Raw genomic sequence first — 23,513 nt, 5'->3', positions numbered from 1 at the left:
ATTAATGGTCAAGAGAAATGAGAAAATCGGGTGGTTCTGGCATGTTTACAAACAAATTAAGCTGTAGAATAATTAGACTTAGGGAACTCATTAGAGATTCACGTTACTAATGATCAAGTTTTAAGTGTTATATGAAAATTAATCATTTTTAAATTGAACATGGACTTCAAATTTTACTTCTTAAACAAAACTATATATGTATTGTGTTATGCTAATGGCTGATCAAAAATCTAATAAAATATTTTATATTTATGAATTGTGTTCTGTATAGTTACTGATTTTTCTCTTTTGCGATTTATATAATCCACTCTGCCGAAACTACGGCATTTGATTTTTACGAGATAAAACAATTTCTTTCAAATTTTTATTGAATTTCTTAATTAATTCTGCAAAAATTAATTTTAATTATCAATAAATTTTACCACTTAATCTTCACAATCAATATTCTATAGGCAAATATTTTCGACACCAAAAATTAGTTTTTAAATGAACAATTTATTATTTAATTTATTCAATTTTTTTGTTATAGAAACAATCAATCAACATAATACTAATAAATTCCGATAACTCCAGACATAAAAACTTAAAAACATGTAAAAGCAATTATACGATTTTAACACTTCACAATAAACCTACGATAATAATATTAATTATTGTTATTATTTCAGATACACATACAAAGTTATGTAATTTTTCCAATACACGTGTTTGAGTAAATAAATAATATGAAATTATTTTTAAAAATAATTTGGAAAAAATGCTTGTACCTGTTTGTTCAAGGTATGCAATCGGATTCAAATACTTACGTGTAACGCGTACACTTTGACCTAAAATTAATAATTTTATTGGTATTGTTTGTAATTTGCCATATGTTTGAAAGCGTGTAATAAATTTGCGTGTACTTAGAAGTTTGATTTTATTAGACAAAACTGATTCCACAAATTACTCAAAATTGTTTTATCTTTTCTAATTTAACTAGAAAACAGGTACAATTTGTAGAAAATTTTCTGTTCAAATATCTGCCGAAAAATTTTATGCCGCCGGTTTCTGTAGATTATAATAGACTACAAATAATAGGTCTCACTATTTAGGGCAGTCCCTTGTACAGTAATTTATTAAATACTCTACAATATTTTGTATACATAATTTGAAAATATATCGTGCGTTTCCAGCTGATTTTCCAATTATTGTTTCGTATTATATTCTTAACACACTGCATAGTAATTTTCATGAACATTATTAGTAATTTTTTTCGCTTAATTATAATAATTATGATATCTGTACATAAATAATTTGTATTGTCTCAACATTTATGGTCGAGAGAAATAGTGTTGAGTATTAAAGTAACTCTTACTTAAAGTATACTTAGAAAATCTATAATAAATAAAATGTAAAAAGGCAGTATGTAATGTGCATTCTTGTATACACAAATAAATATTTATATCTTAAATGAATTGAAAAATTGTAAATAAATGCAGAACGCATTTCAATTCCCTCATTCTACATTATATACAGTATTCTACACTTACTATATAAGCATATAAGTAACATATAAACAGTCTCTATACTCGTAATTATCTGAGTACATGTATATATGTAAAATATCATATTGAACTATACAAGTACTATAGAAATATTGTACACATGTTTCAATGTTATTTTATCTAATATTCTCATTCACTTTTGCTACTTACTAGTTTATAATAATTTTAATAATTTTGTATATAGGTATGTATATAACTCAATTACCTACATTATATATTTATAAACATGACATCGTGCTATATGACAGAATAATAGAGTAAAAGTGAAGTCATACAGACATTAGTAACACATACAGACATATTCACGCAATCACCTTTTACAGAATAATGCATAATATTACATATATTGTATAGATAAAAAGTAATAAATTTATAATATATGTATCTAAAAACTATCTATAGTTTGTGTTCTATTTAAAGATATGCTAAATACTATAAACGTAGTCGTAATTAAACTAAGTCCAAATATAAATCCACATACTGTTCGTTGGGAACGAAGGAATCAGAGACGGGGAGCTCGGAGTGCTGAAGAAGTCTTCGCGAGATATTATGACAAGAAGCGATTTAAGAAGATTTTATGGTACGGCAAGGAGAGCGTAATGCTATCGCCTGTATGGGAGAACGGAAATATTGAGGGACTTTGCTCTAAAAGCGACCGAGTTATGGTCTTCGAGTGAGTGGGTCTCGAACGGGTGCTGTAGGGCATGCCCGGTATACGGAGAAAGGGGGGCATAATAAAAAATTTTCCAACCATTTAAATTAAAATTTTATGATTTTTAGAATGCAAAACTATTTTCTAATTACGAACTGTTCCCAATTGCTCTATATTACAGTTAAGATAGTTATATACTTTCAAATGGAACGTGCATACTCATTGTATCCATAGTTTGAATTTTGTGTATTTGTAAACAATAAAGCATTTCACATTTTGACAGTTTTAATTTTATTTTTTATACAGTTTCTGCAGTAGAAATGAAAAATCTGCAAAATATTAAGGGACTTACAGTAAAAAAGTTCTTTCCTCTTAATATTTTATGCTTGTGTTGGTTAAAATATTGTATTTGAAATGTCATGTGATTGTTTTTTTTTTTTTGATTTTTTTTGATTTTTGTTTTAATATGCATCAAAAATGAGGGGAAAAACGAATATATTTATTTTTCTTTATTTTCGAAATTTTCAACAAATACAAAAGAGAGAAAGAAAGAGAATGGAATAAAAACACTTGAATTGTTTAGAAATTAGAAATGCGATGTGATATTTTTAACCTTTTATTGTTATTGTTATTATCCTTTTTTTATTATGATAAATAGGATGACGAAATCAGTACAAAAACAAAGTAATGGAACGAACAAAAGTCATTTTTGTTTTAAGAATGAATTCCTTTTGTTTTTTTTTTTTATTTTGTTCAAAATTATTATAAAAAAAACATATGTAAGTATACAAAATGACTTTAAACAATTTAGAAAGTTCAAAGATGGCCAGTATAATTGTAGAGTACTTTCAAAAACAAATCATATGTGATTTGAATTGAATTCAATGAAACTTAATAAATGAAAACAGTGCGGTGCCTAAGTTCCCATATGATTCCAAAAATCTATTGAATTTAATTATGAAACAGCTTTGGGTAAGTTTTTGTGGCAATCAGATGAAAAATTCTTAAATTTAGCAATTTCCAGTAAACGAAATATAGAAAATCTGGATTCACCTGTATTCCACGGTATTTAAGTCGAACTCAAAATTTAATATGAAAAATGGAACTCTATCAATTGAGACACTCAGTGCATTAGTGACATACTTGCAAAAATGACATTTCGAGTAAATTGCGATTGGAATGTTTAAATATTTAATTTTTAAGAAAATTTTTAAAAAGCAAAATCAAACTTATATCAAAATAGAGTGAAAAGAGGAGTAAACTTTAAGTATTTTGAAAATATAGAACAATTATTTAGGACATTATAGCTCTATTGAACATAGTAACTCATATTGGCAAAAATGTTGGGTAGGGCACTAATGCGTTGAGCGCCTCAATTGAGAATTCTATTCCATCTCTACTCTTAAGTTCAGTTCAACTCAAATATGATGAATTAGATAGTAAACATAAATTAGAACTGAAGTTTAAGAACCCAGTTCAATATTGTTACTCAACTCGACGGGGAACTGATGATTTTATCAAGCTTTTGAAGCCATCTGTTATGGAAGTAGAAATACAAACTCGATGTATGCTTTATAGTAAAACCATTTAATACTGAAATATTTAATGTAAATAGTGCTATATTTTAAATTTCTTTTTTATTATTTTTATAAAATTTATAATTGATTATTTTATACACGATATAAAATGTTAACATTTTATTTGTTTAACTATTTTGTTTGAAATCAAACAATGCATTGCATATAGAATAGTAATATAGATTTAAGAGCATGTAGGTATTCCAAAAAAAAAATTATTTTAACTTTTGATTGAAAATATCTAAAAATAAGAATTATTTTAACTTTTTATTTTTTTTTATATGAAAACCCTTAAAGGCGCCTTAGTGCAACAAGGAAACAAAGTTCTTTAAATTATATCATTTATATACCATACATTTATATACTATATACATATACTTATGTGTTATACTTAACTGTAATAATATATAAATGTGAATTTCTATACAAAATTAAAGCGCATGTCCCCTCCTATATAAAACAAAAATTCTCCTCAATTTTTCGATTATCCTAATTTTTTTTTTTTTGCAAATTACATTAAAATATAAATTTCTCCTACTTTATTTTTTTCTTGTCTTTGTTTTTATTTTTTATTTTTCTATCCGTTCATTCAATAGTAAAATTTCTCTGCAGTATTTTTCTTTAGTCTTCAATGATTTTTTAAACGGTATTTGAAAGCTCGACCTATCGTTCAAAAAAACAAAGTTTTTTCGTCCGATATACGAGTAGTTAAAAATATAAAATTATAAAAAGCAAGTATAAAACATAAAATCAAAAAATAGAATAGAATAAAAATAAAAACAAAACACGAAAACAAGAGCAAATTACGATTCGTTAATTTTCGTTTTCATTTCTTAATTTTTCATTTTTTCTTACTCTTCTTTTTTTTCATATTCTTCTTTTAATACTTAGTCTTTGTTCATTTGTGCGTATTTTTATTTTTATAATTTTCACTCTCTCTTTTTAAAAACATAATCAAAAAAAAATTCAAAAAATAAAAAGAGAAAGAAAACAATTCAATTTTCGTTTGGTTTCATATCCTTTTTGTATAACACTGACAGGATTTCAGTCAGATCGTCAAAATTATTCAAGTCGTAAACAACGTATGTTTGTTTTCGTTTTTTGTTGTAAAAGAAAATAATTTTTTTGAAGTAAGAAGAAAAAATAAATAAATTAAATTTGTCTTTTCGTCGGTTGTGTGTTATTTTCAAAAAAGGATATACACATTTGTATATGTGTATGTAACAAAAAAAATATTATTCATGGTAATAAGAAAAAACTCAATATTTATACTATAAAAAATAATACGGAAAATCGAAATAAATAAAAATGAATTTTTATATTTTAATTTTTTTTTTTGTTTTTGTAAATTTAATTTAAGTACTAAAAATAAATAAAAATAAATCTAAAATTTTATAATTAAATTTAAAATAAATTTTGTTCAAATTAATTCAAAAGTTCTGTTTTTTTTTTTTTCTATATTATAAACGTAATTTTAATTTTCTCTTCAATATTTTTCTTCGTTCTCTGTAATATCCTCACTTAATATTCTGTGTTATTATTTTTCTCTTATTTGAAATGTAAAACAAAAAATTCTTAATTTTTAAAATTAATACTCAGAAAATGTGAAATAATTAATTTACATGTAACAAACTAATTATAAGTATATGAAATTTGTGCATATACCAAAAGGGTATAATATCCTTTGAATAAATTCAATTTTAAATAAAATTAATGAATATTATTAAATTTTTATTATAAAATCATTTGAAAGCAGTGATTTAGACAACATAAATATTTTAATTAAAAAAAGATCTAAATAAAATTTCTCATTTTATTAATAATTTACATTATAAACAAATGGAATAATTAAAATAATAAGTGACCATATAATTAATATTATATACACAATTTTTTTTTTATTGTACTTGAAAATTGAATAATTAAATTATTAATTAAAAGAAATATAATTTACCAGAAAATATAATAAAGTGTTTTATTCTGTTTTTTCTTTCTCTATTTTTCATTATTTTATTTATAATATTATGTAAATATATTTTATAAAGGGTGTATAATTTTTATAATTTTTAACAATTTAACTGTGTTGAATAATTAAATTATACTATTCAGTACATTGTAATAATTATTATATATATATATAATATAATGAATATTAATTATTTCAAACAAGAAGAAAGAAAACAAATAAAAGTTGAAAATAATTATGAATATTTAAAATTGCAGAATTTAATTATACAAATAATTTTTTTATTATTATAAAAACATAATATTAATAAATAAAAATATAATAACAAAGAAACTAAAAAATAAAATATATAACATTTACATTTAACATAACAATTTATTAAAATTTAATTTTAATTGCAATTTTATAAACAATATACGTCGCATACATAAACACATACACGTATACTTGTATTATTAATAATATGCATTCCAATATAAATAAAAATAAAGGAAATATTTTAGTGCATTTTAAAATAGAATAACAGAGAAAGGGAAAAAAAACATAAACTAATAAAAAATAGAAATTCAAAATGAAAACAAAATGCAAAATAAATTAATAAATTATATAAATAATAATTTGCCAAATTTCCCAATTTTATTTATTTAAAATTCATTTAAATTAAAATATTTTTATTTTATATACTTTTTAATTTTTTCTATTTTTAATTTATTTGCATAATAATTATTTTCTATGACTCGGAAGAGAGCCGATATCATATATGAGTATTCCCCCTTCCCAGGAAATTTTGTTTGTGAATAAAACTACATAAGAAGAAAAAAACAAAAATTAGAGCAAGAAAAAATTTCCCAGAACTGAGAATTTCAAAAAATTTAGGTTAAACACATTAAGAATTTTATGAATTAAAGTGAATTAAAGCGAATAATTTGCATATTTTCCTCCAAAATATTAATGGAGGTATGATATTTTTTAATTGCATAAAAAAAAAATTTGGTTTTTTCTTGATTTTCTTGTGTTTTTTGTTTTTCTTGAGAGGAAATTACCATATTAAAAAACATGAAATTTTATTTTGATTATGTCTTCGAACTTTTTCCACTACTCTAGTTCATTAAAATTAACAAAAAAGAAAAATAAACTACCAAACTCTCTTCGTCTCCTCTCACCTTTCCTCTTATTCTATCATTTCTCTTTTGATATGGGATTTTTTTTTTTTTTGTATTTTATTTCTTATATAGAATTTTTATGAAAAATCTAGTAAATAATGCGGAAGAAAAATAACCTTTAGATTATTTTAACTCTACAATATAAGAGAAATAAAAGTATAAAGAAAAAAGAAGATAAGAAAAACAAAATTGTAGAAAACATAAAGTAAAAGTACAAATGTGCTTATTTTAAAGTATTTATTCGTATTTGTGTGTATATGCACTTATATAATATTATTGTAGAATATATTTTGTGCATATAAATATATAAAATGTATAAATAATTTAATTTTTTACTGCATATATTTAAATAAATAAATTTATGTATGTAATAAAAAAAAAAAAAAAAATTGCCGTATATAAGAGTTTGCCTTTTACTACAAAGCTGGACAAAATTTTGTATTTAAAAAGGAAAAAAAAAAACACGAAGCAAAAAACAAGTGTGTCGTACAAAGAAAATAAAGGCTAAAATACTAAAGCTCATATATACCTACATACATACTTTTATATTGACCTATTTTTGCTTCACATTGCTTTTCTTTTTTCAGTTTACCTCAGTATTATATGAGCGCATTGATTTTTTCTGCTGTTTTCTGCTGTTATCCTTTTCATGTTTTTTTTTTCTATTTTTGTAATTTTTGTTTTTTTTTTTTTGCCAGTTATTTGCTCCTTTATTAATCTACGTCGTTTTCTTTTATATTTTTCTTCTATTTTCGGTCTTTTAAACATAGAAGAAAATAAAAACGAAAAAAAAAGTATTATAAATTTTCTTGTTTTTCCTTTAAAGTCACTTTTCTTGAGGTGAACTTTTACTTACAAATATCCTTTTTATGTACATATATATACTTCTCTATGTTTATGTACATGTACAAATGTATATAATATTTGTATTTGCTAAGTCTAATGCTAGACGAACGGTTTATAATTATATTTTCTTCTTCTTATATTTTTGATTTGAGAATTTTTTTTTCACAGAGAATACAAGTACCCTTTACATGTGTGTTACAAAATTATATATGTATATATTCATAGTAGATTATTATAAATTTATCATTTTATTTAGATATCTATATATGTATATATATTTACATCATATTGTACTCATATGATATTGTGACTGTACGAACACGTACAATATTCTATTTTATAATAGTATATAACACTTATAGTGCAGTAATGCTCATAAGAAAATTTAAGGGTTATAGGTATAATGTATGTACGCAATATGTTACATGTTTGCGAATATACGAGTATAATATTTAAATTGTGGTAAAGGTATTTTGGTTTGTAAGGATTATATTAGGTTTTAGGATGTGTGTAAACACAATATATAAATTTGTGTGTGCTCTTTTTTGCGTTTCTATAAAATTAGCTTATTAAATTCAAACAATCTAAGCTATTTATATTAATATACATAAATATATGCGAGAGTGTTAAGGAGAACTAAAAATTAAATTAAAATAGAATTTTTATTGTTTAACAATAATTATTGTTATTACAATATTTATGTTTGATGTTTTTTTATAAGAAATTTTTAGGCTCATATCTACATAATATATTATATATATGTACATAAAAATATTGAATAATTATTACCTTATTTTTATTATGTATATTGTGGGATTTAGAAATTTTTGCGTCGGAAAATGTAATAATAACAACAGGCGCGCCGTAATATATGCAATTTTTCTTAAATGTTTTTATTTGATGTAAAATAACCAAAAGAGCTAATAATGGAAATTTTATTAACTAAATGGATGTTTTCATGATATTCATATGATTTTGGAAATTATTTGATTGCTCAATATCTTTATGAATTTGAACTCATTTTTATATTTAATATAATAATGTTTTGAATGTTAAGTAATTTTTATAGTTAGATAAATATAACTTGTATAAATTTTTCGTTAGTTCACATGGGTATTAAGTAAACTTTTGTATTTGATTATTACTTTATCCTTTTTATCGTATATTGAGTTTGAGATATGGTTCTCTCATATAAATGCTTTCAATATTTTATTATAAATGAAAATAATACTGAAAATTATTCATTTGTATATTTTATGACTGTATGAGTATGTTTCAAGTAAAATGAAAATTATTTGAATATTTTCATGATTTCCACCTCCGAATAAACTACAAATTGTAATTTTTATTTTGGATTTCACATAGCAAATGAATTAAACATAAAATATAAGTGAACAAAGGAATTAACAAGGTGAAATGCTATGTTCCAAATTTAATTTAAATTTTATATCTTAAAGTTAAAGAGTACGAATTTCAACTATAGGAAAACTAAGTCAAATCTGTTATACTTCATTAAATTCACTAACAAAAATCTGTTATATTTCATTAAATTTATTAAAATTACATTTATTTCATTAAATTTTGATATAAAGCTAAAAGATATTCCAAGGAGCTGTTAAAATCGATTTGGAAAAATTTTTGTTTTAGAAATTTTGTCTGCTTCTAAAAATTTTCAATGAACATCAAAGGGTTAAGTTAAATTTCATGAAACATGTCTTAAAACTGTGTCATTATTCAAAATTAATAATTAAAATTGTACACAACTAATTTGCAAAAATGAATAATAATGATCAATAAGAAAAAAAATTACTGGAAAAGTTTCCAAAATTCAAGGCGCTTTTCACTCATTCCATCTATTTAATGTAAAAATCTTTCTTACAAAGAGCGTTTTTCTTAATCTTCTTCTCTTTTCTTATCTCAATTCTCTTCAGTGTTTTTAATAAATGTATTCCTTGAAATTTAATTAATTTATTTTGTAATTTAGCCACTTGAGCCTATTTTAATATTTTTTTAAATTGTTTGATATTTTCAATGATATTTTTTCTATTAAGAAATTAAAATAATAAATTTATTTGTAAATTAGAACAAGAATATAAAATAAATTTTTAAAATTATTGCCTCTGATCAAATAAATTAATAAAAGACGCAAAAAGTTTTCCTTATAAACACTAGAATGTTGCTTAGTTTCCTTTATCATAAAAGTTCAGAGATACTTGAGTACTTGAAAATAACAATTATTTTCCTCAACATAATAATTTCCGTCTTAAAACTTTTATTTTATTTTCTTTTATCTCTTTATTTTTAAGAAAAAATTTTCATAATTCTTAATCGTGATTATTTTATTTTCAATAACAACATAACGCATTTTATTCGAGTACTTGTTGTAGCTATATTAAGAAATTTTAATTTCATTCGCTTCCGATTTTTAAGATTCATTTCCATTTTAAAATGAAAAAATTCTCTAATTTAAATAAAAAGAAAACAGGAAAAACTTATTTTTTAAATTAATAATTTGTTTTTAATTTAAAAATAATAAAACAAACGGAAATCATAAAATAATAAAGTAAAACCGCAATATATGCAATTTGTGTGTTTATTATTCATTAAATAAGAAGGTAATTTGAATCTTAAATTAAGATTGATAGAACAGAGAAGATTAAAATCCTTGTATACAGACAAACCTTGATTCTATAAATAAATTTTTTTTAGAAAGTTTTTTATTTTTAATTTCAACTGTAATCTGTATTGAATTTTTATTTTTGAATTTCGTTCGCCTGAAAATATGCAAAATTTCTAAAAAATTTTAAATTTTTTAAAATTCAATATCTTAATTATTAAAGAACTTTCCTGACTAGCAATATATCATAACTAAAATGGTAAAGCAAGAATTTTTTTCATTTCATTTACTTCAAAATCTTATTTAATTAATAAGGCACTATGTAAAATTCACTTGCATATTGTACAAATATAAAATTAAATTCACATAAAATGTCCATGAGATTTTTATGTCCTTTAAATAAAAACCATTTTAAAATGGCCTGCGTAATATAAATGCCATTGGCTACAACAAGTACAAGAACTTAAAATTTTTATACTCTTCACATACATGTTATTAAATGTGGTTACTTTAGTACCCTTTACATGCATGTTATATATGTTATTAAATACGGCTACTTGATATGTGTAATTTACAAAATAAAATGTTAAAGTATAAAATTCAATAACATTTACTGAATCTGATTAAAATGCTGCCATTCATTTGCATAAAAAATCAATTTTATTTATAGAAAACTCTTTATTTTAGAACGTAAGGAAAATCTAGAAAAAAAATTAATCAAAAATGCTAATAAATGAAATTTGTTATAAAAAAAAAAATCTTTTGTTCCTTAAATGGCTACAAGCTAATATTGAATCATTTATAAGTTTGTGTGTATAGGAAATCATTTTTTTTACTCTTATAAATCTAAAATCTACTTAATAAATTTTAAGGAGGCTATTAAACAATTTCCTAAGAGCATAAGAAAAAGAATATCGAAAATTATCATAAAAATGAAAATTATAATTGAATTTCGATAATAATAGGGAAAAATTTTTTTCAATTTATTTGAAAAAATGCACTGGTAATGCAAAAAATTGTATAAGAGTATTAAAATTAAGTGCAACCACCTACGTCGAATTCCTAACAGTGTAATAATATTGAAATAACATTTTTGAATTCGAATTGTAAAGACACTTAATAATAAATATATAAATTTCATTTCTTTCATTCAATACGTTAATAATAGCTCAGTTCTTTTCAATTTTATCGTTTATTAATGCGAACAATAGCATTTTTCAATTTTAAATTTCGTAACATTTACTATACACCCAACATGTTGCAAGTAAATAAACTTGTATGATTTTATTGTATGATTTCCAACAAGTCGTTTTACAAATAACCTATAACATGAAATTAGCATTTCCATAACTTGTATGATATCAAACAAGTTGTATCTGGGAATTTTGTATGTACAATAAAAAACCCTTCACATTACGGATATTCCTTTATTGATATTTTAAGATCCTAAGTTGGATATTTGTGTTGCACGTGGAAAATTTATTAATTGTGAAAAAATATTAAAATATTAAAGGAAAAAATTTCTTAATAATTTTGGTAGAAAAATTATTTTTCTTATTGCAGGAAGAAAATTTTGAACACTAAAAACCGTAACATTCACTTAGAAAACCTCATATATTTGGTTACAATATAATTAAAATTTAATAAATAAGTTACCATAAGTAATACTCAAATTAATTTTTTGATTTAATTTTGTGAATTGAATTTTAAAAAAAAACGAGAAAAAAAATAGAGTTGACCTTGTCAACTCTGTGATACCCGTACGAATTTGTTATCCTATGTGCGAATAACTAATGTGCCATAACTAACTATGGGGCAGACTATGACTTTAAGTTGCCGTATTACCATATTAATTTATGCAAAATTTCAGTACTATGTGTTATTCAAAATACTGGTTGTGCCAAACTACTATTGAAGTTGTATGGCAGCTACCAGAAAGAGCCAAGAAATTTTAGCGAATTTTATCAAGCACATCGGCCCTACTAATATATTCACTTGTGTGAAATCTCAATATCACAGCTTTTATAGTTTCTGAGATATAGTCAAATAACTTTTGAAGTTGTATGGCAGGTACCAGAAGGAGCCAAGTAATTTCAACGACTTTTATGAGACACATTGGCCCTACTAATATATTCGTTTGTGTGAAATTTCAATACCATAGCTTATATAGTTTCTGAGATACAGCCAAATAACTCTTGAAGTTGTATGGCAGGTACCAGAAGGAGCCAAGTAATTTCAACGACTTTTTTGAGACACATTGGCCCTACTAATATATTCATTTGTGTGAAATTTCAATACCACAGCTTTTATAGTTTCTGAGATATAGCAAAATAAATTTTAAAGTTGTATGGCAGCTACCCGAACCGCTACCCCGATCATGTCCAATTTAAATAGGGTTCTGGCACTTACTACAATAAATCATTTGTGAAAATTTGGTGAACTTAGCTCAATTCGTTTTTGAGTTATCGTTCGGACCGACGGACGGACGGACGGACGGACAAAGCTAAATCAACTCAGAATTTGACGCTGATCAAAAACATACACTTGAGTCTATATCTAACACCGTTATTTCTTAGCGTTACAAACGGTAAGGCAAATTTAGTATACCCTTCGAACATACGTTCGTACGGGTATAAATATTAATAAAAAAATCATTGGTGTTTTTTTTAAATAGTATGAAAAAGTAATTTGCATTTTGTTGTAAAATTTTATTTTCCCTCACAAATTATATATATTGGTTTGTGCTATAATAATTATACACACACATATAATGTATAACAAGAAATTCTTAATCACGGAAAAATAAAAATTTGTTTCTTCATTTCTCTTTTACTCGCCAAAAATTACCATTCGCTAAATTTGTTTTTTTTAATTCGGGTTTTCGATTAAAAAAAAAATTAAAAAAGAAAAATGGTTATAACAACATTCAAAAACGTCATTTTAAATTATTATCCTTTTCTACTATTTTTATCCTTTTATTTCTCCATGTGGAATTAAAATAAAAAAAGAAACAGAAAACAAATAATATTTTTTATAATAAAATAAAAATAAAGCAGCTGTAAAAAATCAACGAAGAATTTCCTAAAATTACAGATTATTTTTAATAGGCCCTTCATTAAATATTATACAAGTGGAAAGTATGAAATGAAGGGCTGAAAATAAAGAAGGAAAATGTACACATACAAAAATATACAATAGAGAGTTTATGTTTACACTATACTATAATTAGGATTTTTTATATTTTATAAATATGGTGTAACAATGCTATAACAAACAATATGAAAAACGAATAATGACAGGGTGCTTAAGAAAAATTATTAATTTTTTTTCAAAAGAGAATAAATTTGGAAAGCTTCAAGTTAGCTGCAAAAGAAGTTTGCTTTGAAATATCGTTATTGTTTGACGTAAATTTACTGCAGCTTTTTTCTATTAAATGTGACTAAATAGAATTAAAATTTGTAATTTTTCACATTTAGAGTTAATTGCTATTTTAAATGACATTTTCACAATTTCTTGAAAATGTTGAAATTTTTCTTTGTTGCACTCATAGTTCTTGCCATATTAATATTTGAATGACGATTTAAATTTGAGAATTTTGTATTTTACAAGATTGTTCATTTGAAGCCATAAAATAATAATCACAGCGTGGTCATATTTTAAAAGAGAAGAAATTAATAATCAATTCCAACTCTATATGCGTTCAGCTGATTTATTTAATGCCAAACCCAACTTGAATATTGTTGTTAACGCAAATTCATGGTTTAATTTTCGATAAAATTTCGCATTTTGAGCTTTCAAAAATTTAGATTTCACTACATAACACCTTGTACTAGTTTCTCTTTTCTGACAGAAAATCATAAATTAATAAATTTACAATATAGCGAATGTTACTCTTTCTCTTGCTCTTTGTAATCCAAAATAATTTTGTATGAATAATTTAATTTTATGTAAGTTTATAGTGTAAGTGTATAAATATTAAGAAAAGTATTTATATAAATAATTTCTGAACCTAAAAACAAATTATATAGAAAAAAATTTATTCATATGTACAAAATTTCTTACAACAGTACCAAGTTAAATATAAATTTTTTTTCCTTCTAAAACAATATTATAATATTTATAGAATAAAATAAATAACACATAAATAACTCCAGCTTTGTATAATAATACCAAAAGTGTAAATTTAAATAAATTATTAATATATTGAAAATTGTACTAAAACAGAACTTTGACACGAAATATTCAAAATTATAAAATATGGATGGAAAAAGTTTTAGGAAATTTAATAATTTTGAGCTCTTCTATATTTTAGTTTTAACTAGAAAGGAAATTATAATTAGATTTGGTTTTTGTATTTGTGATAGTTTATAAAATATTAAAAATATTTGAAATTTAGTTTTTGTTTGTTTAAATTGTTAGAGTAGATTAAATTTTTTCTGCAATAATATTGTACACAATTTCGTAAATATGAAATGTTCTCGTTTTATAAACAAAAATTACTCACATATATTCAAATATTTGAAAAAAAAGAAAACAAATTGCCCCTGTTGTTTGAGAAAATCATTGACCCAATATTATATTGGAAGAAATCTATCTCTTTCTAGCAATGTTTTTATTCGATGGCAATACTCATACAATAGCAGAACAAATAGTTGCGGCTATGCCTTAAATAAAAATATTTAAAAAAACTTAAATTTCAAAATTGTTTTCAGCGCTAGACCTAAATGAGAGAATAATTTGAGTAACATATACAATTGAGCATGCAATATAGCTTAAAGTTGCAATAAGCCTATAAATTTTAAAAGAACATTGCCTACTTCCCCCATATGTTTTACCATTTCTCTTTGATTTTGTACTTTGTTTTTAAAAATACCAAAGAAAAATTTCATTCGAAATATAAAAATTAAAATTTTAGTATTTTCCGAATGAAATCACGTTTAGCCAATTTTAAGTTAAATATATTTCAAATTTAAGTCCTGTAAATAAGAAATTTTCTTCTATGTTTAGAATTTGAAGTGAATGCTTAATAAATTTTACGATAATCAAAATCATAATCAAAAATAAATGAGAAATCGTAAATTGTCATGTATTTTATGATTTTACATATATATATATATACATAAATTTGTATTAATGGTCGTGTAGAAAAAAAAAAATGAGCCAATTTTAAATAATGGTTCTTATATATGCCAATTTATTGGTATAATATGATAGGTATTTCAAAATAATGAAAACATTTATTAATTTTTTCTTTTTGATTAAAGAACGTGAATGCATTTAGTCTCAAAATTTAAGAAAATTCTTCATATATTGTTTATTTCTCAAAAATTTTCGTAAAAGATGGACTTTGATTTAAATAGCACTCATACAATATAAAATATGCGCTCATACGCGGCAAATTGTAATTAAAAGAGTGATGGTGATGGTCGAAAAGCTCATGCTTTATTCAATATATAAGCATACGAGTACCTCCTATGGGTGCAGTTAATAACAGTCTGCGTGTTAAAATTTGTTGTATAACTATGGTATAAATGTTATGCATACATTATTTTATACATTACTATTACATGCATGTAATATCCTTAACGTGTTATTTTTTTTTAGTTTTACTTAACGTGCAATAGAAAACAATTCATGTTCAGTACATTTCCTATTTCAATAAAGTAAAAATTAAGTACCATGTTTTAAAATTTCTACATATTTTTTTTTTTTCAAAAATTACAAAATTATAATATTGGGAAAAATTAGAACAAACATGGTAAGTAAAATCTTTATAGACACAGAATTTGTTTTGTCTGAGTACTAAGCCTCGAATCCATTCACTTGAAATATGTCCGCGTGCATGTTTCAAAATTCATTTGTTTTACATTGTTTCCTTTGTTGCAAACGTTATACTTAACTTTATCAAAATTAAGACTAGTACAAGAGAACGGAATGCTTTTAAGATGCAATAGCTTCGTTTCAAAAAGGTCTACAAAGTGTCTAATCATATTAAATATTTTCAATGATTAAAATCTATTATCAAGTTTTAATAAGAACATGTTGCTTTAATGTGCCTATACTTGGGCTGCATTGTGTGTTCCTATAACTTATAATAAAATGTTTCTTTGTATGACAATTGTATAAACAATTGTGAAAAACTTCGAGTTGATTACAAAACTTTTAAATCAACAAAACACATTGATTACCATTTAATTACAAATACAGTGATATTTTCTACTTAATATTTTAAGTTATTAAATTTTACTTGTTGTTATATCCTTAAGGAAAATGTTAAATGGTATCTTATATACATGGAATTAAAATTTAATTCTAGAGATACTTGAAAAGTTTCTCCAAAAAAATTTCAATTAGTTTTTATTCTTTTTTTTGTTCATCATATTATTTTAATCTCGTGCCAAACATTTTAAAGAATTCATTTTGTTTTAATATCCTTTATACATTTGTGTGAAGATACTTAATGGGTATCTAAAAAACTAAACCAATATAAGCAGACAACAAAAATTTTCGAATCAACTAAAATCTTTTTTGGTTAAAATCTACAAAACTTAACAATGATTATCATTTCTTCAAAATCATTTTTAATTTAAGTTGAGGGTTTTTGGAACTTCTTAACATAAAATATAAGAACAGAACAAGAAAATCGTTTTTATATCGTTTTTACGTGCGTCTCTCAAACATCTAAATTTTCTCACATACAATAACAATTTTGTGAAACATAGAAATTTTTGTCATGATTTTTCTTATTTTTTGGCTTAATAGCTTTTTTTGCTTTGGAAATATTAAAGTGTGCGAGAAAATTTAATAAAATCGATTTGGTTATAAAAGCATTTTTTGTTGGAAATTTGAGTGGAAAACATGAAAATTGCAAAATAAAAACAATAAAATAAGAAATAAATAAAAAACTTAGCTTTAATCGTCCTTTTGGCCTTTAACTATTGAAAATAAAACACTAAAATAGAATGGAGAATTGAAAAGAGCAAACGTGCATAGTTTCTCATCCTTCGTCAAGTATGGGTTATTGTGGCTGCTATGATATGTAACAGTAGTTTTTAACATACGTTCGTCAATCAATAGTTGTCTTATAAATTTAATTAAATGAATCTGAACTATTACCCATATCTACTTTTCCGATTTGTTTTTTCTTGGCATAATAAATTGAATTTGCCTAAGAAAGAATTCGAAATTTTGGAATAACTTTAATTTCAATATGAATGACAATGACTTGATCTCACTTATCTTAGAAATAAATTCCTTTTTGTATTTTTTTGTTATTTCTTTTACCGTAACGTTTCAAATGCTGCTATAGCGATTTGAAATTTCATCTTCTGCTTCTCCATCTGTTTTTTGTCATCATCAAAACTAAGGCAATTTAGTTTTGCTACTGCATCTCAATGTATATGAAGAACAACAAGCCAATGTCATTTCGTCATTGCCTGTGTAATATTCCACAAGTCATATTAAAGACCGAAGTTGTTTAATGAATGCGCTTTAATACTTTGGCTTTTCACTTTGGCTATAACATGCACAATTTCATTAATGTTTCATTTAAAATTAAATGAGGTAATGAATTTACTATTACAATATGTAGTTGTTAAATTAATAAGTAATGTGCTTATTACACTAATAATATTAACTTAATGGAAATTTTTTCATATAACTGCACAATAGATGGATGACGTAATCAAAGGAACGAAGTAAAGGCAAAAAAATTTAAAAATTTGTTCAGCAGTTGCATGAAGAAATTTCCATTAGTTTAATACTAAATGAGATTGTTTTAGTGCCGTAAATATCAACTTGAGTGAAATTCTTATTTCGTGCGCCTATGTGATGTCAATAAATTCTAAGCATATCAAAAAATTATGATATGCTTGTTATTTGATTTAACAGTGACTTATGCAATATTTAGTGCCATAACAAAGTGTACCATAAAATTTTAAGTGCCATAACAAAATTAAGAAATATTTTAAATTAATAGCTCTTATATAAACTTTTAATTCGGATTTGACTGTAAGTTAAATCTGTATTTTAATTTCAATAAATTTTCACTTAGATTATATTTAAGCAGTTCCCGATTCTTTTAAAATCTATTTCTTATTCTAATTAAGAATAATTGTTAACGTACCATTGTAATGAATTCATCTAATCAAATATATGAAAATATTGTCGATAATTCCTTTGATTTATTTAAGAAACTGCAAGATCTGATAAATTCTAATAATTAAAGCTACACTTCTTAATATGTCCAATGATAAATATGAATGATTACAATCTATTTTTTTCATTTGCAATGAATTAGAACTAAATTTATTGGTATATAAAGCTTATAAGATGAAATACAGAAAATTATAAATTAAGAAATGAATAGTGAACTTTTATATTAAAATGTTAGAAATTCATAAAAAAAAAAACAAATTGTATTTAATCTTCTAAAAGACCATCTTCTGTAGGTGGATGCATAAAAAAACATCCAATATGTTTGTTCTTTAAAGAAGACAAAGAGACAGGGAAACAAACAAGCAAACTAAATGTGATTGAAATTCAACATTTCGCATATAATAAAAATTTATTTTAGATTTTTATTTAGAAATAAATAATTTGCTTTAAGCATCACTTTGAAAAATTTGTCTAGAGAGAAGAGAGAACAAAGAGAATGAGGCATTTATACATATACACGTATACCTACTGATATAATAAGCTCTCGCCATTCATATTATTTTGTAATTGTACATGTGTTTGAATCCTTAAAGGACATTAGTAATATAAATAGCTATTTTGTTTTGTTTTATTGTTATTTTTATTTTCGTTTTCGTATTTTTTCGCTTTATTATCTTTTTTATTTATTTTTCTTTTAGTGACTTTGTCTTTTTGTTTCTTTTAATTAATTTTTAAAGGATCTTTTGGCAAAATTGTATTTCCTCGAATACAAGTTAATTTAATAATTTTTTTCTTGTTGTTAACGAATTTTTAAAAGAGAAATCATGTTTTATACAAATTTTGTTTTTTTGTTTTCAAAATTTATTTTATTGTCCCCTTTTGTATATTTTTTTTTTAGGATAATTCAACAGAAAAATATAAAAAAAAAATCTTATTTTTATTTCTTTTCTAATAATAATATTGAAATGTAATAAATAAAAGTAAATAAAGGAATAAAAGCAAAAGAAGAGAAAAAAAGCAAAATTCCAAAAAAGCTTTACCTTTGTATTAGTAAAGTACAAACAAACACTTAAAACATAAAGAAGTTGAGAAAAGGAAACAAAAAAAAAAAAGAAAAATTGCCGTGTATATGAAAGCGAAACAAAGGTAAACAAAAAATTCCTAGGGCCTTCAATTTTCCGGTTTTAAAAACGGAAATACCAAATACATATATATACATATGTATATGTATCTTAAGTTTTATATATATTTGTAATAATTTATATAAAACGGAAATTATATTTAGGAAAAAGGTAAGTGTTTAAAAACATGCTGCACATTTTTCATCCATTTAATTTTATTTTATCCAACAATATTGTGTGACAATTTCATTTGTGATCATGTTAAGTGGATTTTCATTGCATTTAAAAAGAAATTAAATCTTTTAATCATATTTATTTATGATTTATCAAAAATTTTAAATGAATGGTGGACGAAAATAATCAAGATAATAACAAAATTAAAGAAAATGAATCATGGGAAATGCGACATTCAAAAGAACGCTAAAATATGCTAAAATTTTTACTAATATGCACCAACAAGTCTCAAATTTTCCAAAAGTTTTAAGGAAATACAATATAATTGAATTCTACAAGACTGTGAATCGGCAATGCTAAAATTTTCTAAAGTATTGAAAGCGTTAAAAAATTTGTATTTAATCATATTTTGCTTGCATACGTTTAGGAGGAATATTTAAGAAATAATTTATAAATAAAAATAAAAAGGTTTTTGTAATGCGGCAATACAGCAAACAGATAGAAGTGGTGAATGTAATTTTGCCAAACAACTGCGGCCTAAACTAAATCTGCATTATTTAAAGAACGGGATGTCTATTCTTCAAAGAGATATCGTATTTGCAATAAGGGCTCCAATGTGGTTTTGTCTAATTGGCAAATGTGCCAGGAGGGCCACCCCATGGATGATTTCACAAACACTGCTGTAATGATGAAAGTGAGGTAACAGACTATAGCCCATTTCTTTTTCCTGGCAGACTCGAGCGAGCAAGACCCAGCCCATTGTTATATAGCTCTGGCAGACTTTTGAAATAAAGTTTTAGACACCAATTCAAAGATTTGCTTTTACTAACTGATATTTAGAGAAATATCTGAAACTTTATTAATATGATAATAACTTGAGCTAATTTAAGGGTTTATGGTAAGATAAAAAAAAATTAATATCGTTATGTCTAAATTATTTTTGGCGCATTGTGTTTTATTGAAAAGTTCATTTCAAACCGTATATACAAAAAAAACCACCAAATGCATTTTGTGCTTTTACCTTTAAATCAATAAAATAAAATTTGCTTCATTGCAAGTTTAAAAAATCAAATTGACAGATCAATAACGCGATGATTCTCTAAATCTAAACAAAAACAAATTAAAATACGTAAAAAAATTTTAAAAGTGTTTTGTCAAAATTTTTAAATATTGAAGGTCAACAAAAACTATGAGGTTATGTCATTGGTTTTTGTTTATATTATATTATGTAATAATTTAAATTCATTTTGGAAATTTCTCTAATGTTTTTGTAATTACCAATGTTATTTAATAAAAAAAGTGAAACATCAATTAGGATGTAGGTTCCGAAATTATTTTGTAAAATAAATAAACATCTAAGCTAGAATACACGGTGTTACATATATTTCTATAGAATTTGAAGGTAATAAAAATTAAAAATAATTCAGAAGTTGCAAATACTCGTAATGCAAATGTTGATATTGCCACATGAACTGGGTGAAGTTTATTGACGAATCACGTTCTAGACCTTCAACTTTGGATTTGGTAACTAATTAATGAAGTAGTTTCTGGAGATAATAAAGTCTTTACAGATTGATCTCACTTCCTATATGGAAATTTAGCTTATTGCCAAACTCATTACGGCAAAAAATAAGCTTCATCCTGGATGAGCAGAATTTGATGATGAAAACAAAAATCGATAATTTATTTTTAAATTAAATGTACGAGTATGAAATATTTGGACATGGGGCACTATACAAATACCAATAATACTATCGTTTATTTGGTAAACAAAATGAATCATAATTTCAGAAATTAGCTAAATGTAATTTAAGTAGATAATTATAGTAGTTTTCATAAACCAAATAAGATTATAAGTAAATAAATAGAAAATAGAATTCACTTATGAGTAATCAATAGAAATTTCGACTAAATATACATTTGTGGTGTATTGTAATAAAAAATAAATTAAGAAGAAATGTCAAAAAAAGAAGAATTAACCTCATACCAATTGTATTTGAGCCACGTATATTTTAATATTTTAAGTGGTGTTTATTGTAAGGTGATATCATTGGAAAAAGAAACTTGCTATGGAAACCAAATAATCACATTACGTAATTTTTCAGCTTGTTGTCATATTCCAACACATTTTTGAGCTCTTTTAAAAATATCAATTGCTTTTACTTAAAATTATTAATTTTTCTAACTTAGGTAGAAACGACTCCTAGTGAATAACTTATTTCATTATTTTATGCCTCTCGAGTATTCACGTCTTACTTTATGAAAGAACTATAAGTGATTGGAGGTCTCCAAATTTTGCTCACAAGAATATCATTTCCGAGCTTGCCCCACCAATTTATTTATTAGCATCCTCCTCATACTAGAACTATTAGATATTATTCACCTTATTTCACCTATACCTTAATCATATGTATTAGTTCTCTACCATCAGATATTCAGCCACCTATTCAAGAATGTTTGCAGTTTTTTCATGTTATTTTTTCAATAGCATTTCTTTCTTAATTCTGGAGAGCAGCTTAAATTTATCATAGGCAACGAATATTCTAAAATAGAGCATTTTTGTCAATTCTTCTTTTCTTAAATTTTTACATTTCTTCGGTTTAAATTTAGATTTAAAAAAAAATATCAAACTGTATGTATAATGTATGTATGAACATAGGAGTATGTATACCCAGATTTCCGATTGTCAGATTTGAATATCGTTAATTTTGTTTAACTGATTGACTATGATCTTATCGTTATTGAGTTACTGCAGAAATATGTACGCAAAGAAAATACCGAAATTAGATTTGCGTTAAGAGAACTGACAATTGAAAATATTTTTGAAATTCTTATAATAAATTCAATCTGTATAATATGCTTTTATAAATAAAATTTTGAAATGTAAAAATTTTAAGGTTTGATTTAAAATAAAAATCAATTTTTATAAGATGAAAGTTCAAATGTTAAAATTGTAAACATGACGTTGATAAGCTTAAACAATTCGTTTTTTTTTCTTGTCATTGCAATAAGAAAATACTGACTCAACCGCGTCATTAATATTGGGTTTTCATTGAATATGAAAAATTAAAGACAGAAATATTTTTATATCCATCTCTCAGAGATTTTAGATTAGCAAGAATAACCTACCGCCAAACATTAATGTACCACGTAGTTAAACGGTTTAATAACCTTCTACTCAAAGTCTCGGCTTCTAGAACTTATGGAATTTCAAAAGCAATTTATTAAAATAAGGACAAATTTATTTAAAATTTCAATAAAACTATTTTATTGTATTAAATCGAAACTATAGAAAAGCTGATTAAGATTTATTTACGGTATTTAAATTCAATATAAAATCAATTCTAAAACAATGCAGACATTATAAGCAATAATATTAGTTTATTGAAAATGGAATTAAAAAAAATTAAATAATTTAATGACCTTTCTTCTTGCATAGGTTATCGTAAACAAAAACGAGTAAACTTACAAAAATCTTATTGTTTGTAAAGTAGTACTTTACATACTTTACGATAACTAACTCAGGAGGCGAACGAGAGACTTCTCTCACCATCTAAGAAAAAGACGGTGTTAATATTTGAAAAAAAAAACGAGTGTAAGATAACAGTTAATTTGAACAGTCATTTTGCCATTGTAATATTTAACTTCTTGTTGCCTCACGATAGCAGAAGAAAGTTGCTGTTTTTCTGCATTTGT

The 23,513-nt window shown here is 24.0% G+C and overlaps 1 protein-coding gene across 7 annotated transcripts in view; it reads left to right on the top strand.

Moving 5' to 3' along the window:
• The first annotated feature begins 4,837 nt into the window (after positions 1-4,837).
• Positions 4,838-23,513, top strand: part of LOC129612106 (GATA zinc finger domain-containing protein 14) — a 169,129-nt gene continuing 150,453 nt past the window's right edge. For 3 of the 7 annotated variants that reach the window (XM_055525615.1, XM_055525614.1, XM_055525618.1), the window contains exons 1-2: positions 4,840-5,017; positions 19,421-19,814. The gene's annotated coding sequence lies outside the window, so the exon portion shown is untranslated. Of the gene's footprint in view, positions 5,018-19,420; positions 19,815-23,513 lie in introns of all 7 variants that reach the window. The other 4 variants (XM_055525613.1, XM_055525610.1, XM_055525619.1 and 1 more) reach the window with 3 other exon arrangements.

The sequence above is a fragment of the Condylostylus longicornis genome, unplaced genomic scaffold (assembly GCF_029603195.1).
Source record: "Condylostylus longicornis isolate FDR11 unplaced genomic scaffold, ASM2960319v2 ptg000055l, whole genome shotgun sequence".
Classification (NCBI taxonomy): domain Eukaryota; kingdom Metazoa; phylum Arthropoda; class Insecta; order Diptera; family Dolichopodidae; genus Condylostylus; species Condylostylus longicornis.
Note: the sequence above shows the minus strand (reverse complement) of the source record. Positions and strands in the feature narration are given on the sequence as shown.